Raw genomic sequence first — 868 nt, forward strand, 5'->3', positions numbered from 1 at the left:
GGTGGGCGGCCTCCGCCTCCCCTGGCCCTGGACCCTTCCTTGGCACGTGCACATATTTTGGCCACGACTAAGCCTTGACCAAATGGCTTCTCCACATCCAGAGGCTGCCTTGGGGATGTGAAGGGGAATCCCTAGGGGAGCCCAGTTGGGGAGGGCGCCGCCTTCCGGCTACCCAGCACATCGCACGCCCACCGCGAGCCGCCCTCCCGCATCTCGCCTCTCCCGGAAGCTCAGAAGGCGGGGCGGGCTGCGGGCAGGAGGCAGCTGAGGGCTCAGCAGGGAGAGATGTGGTCCCGGCCAGAGGGCGGGCGGAGGGTGGAGGGAGCTGAGCCGGGCTCTTGAGGCTCCCGAAGGCCCGCTCCCGCGTCTACGGCCATACCACCCTGAACGCGCCCGATCTCGTCTGATCTCGGAAGCTAAGCAGGGTCGGGCCTGGTTAGTACTTGGATGGGAGACCGCCTGGGAATACCGGGTGCTGTAGGCTTTTGCTTTTGCTTTGATTCTCATGATTTTTTTGCAGCCCGCCCCATCCTCCCTTTGGCGGTGCGGGGGGAACCTCCCGTCCCCCGGGGCTACTCTCCCAACTCACCCCCACCCCCGTAGTGCGACCCCCGGCCCGCTTCCGCCCTCCAACCTTAGGAAAAGGGGTCTCGCGCCTTCCACGCAGCTCCCCGGGATCGGGATCGCAGGGCCGTGTGTGTTCCATTCTCCCCCACAGGTGGAAGCCCCCAGCGCACTTCGGGCGGGGGGGGGGTGGGGGGGGGCAACAGGCGCCCCACAACACGGGGATAGGATCGAACCCCCGCTGCTGAGGCGGGGAGGGAGCTCCCCAAACTGCTAGGGGAACCCCGCGGTCCGCGCCAGAGGC

The 868-nt window shown here is 67.5% G+C and overlaps 1 non-coding gene across 1 annotated transcript; it reads left to right on the top strand.

The window, feature by feature from the left end:
• The first annotated feature begins 365 nt into the window (after positions 1–365).
• Positions 366–484, top strand: LOC129151029 (5S ribosomal RNA). Its single transcript, XR_008557838.1, has one exon. It is a non-coding gene; the product is annotated as a 5S ribosomal RNA (ribosomal RNA).
• The last annotated feature ends 384 nt before the right edge of the window (positions 485–868 follow it).

The sequence above is a fragment of the Eptesicus fuscus genome, chromosome 12 (genome assembly GCF_027574615.1).
Source record: "Eptesicus fuscus isolate TK198812 chromosome 12, DD_ASM_mEF_20220401, whole genome shotgun sequence".
Taxonomy (NCBI): domain Eukaryota; kingdom Metazoa; phylum Chordata; class Mammalia; order Chiroptera; family Vespertilionidae; genus Eptesicus; species Eptesicus fuscus.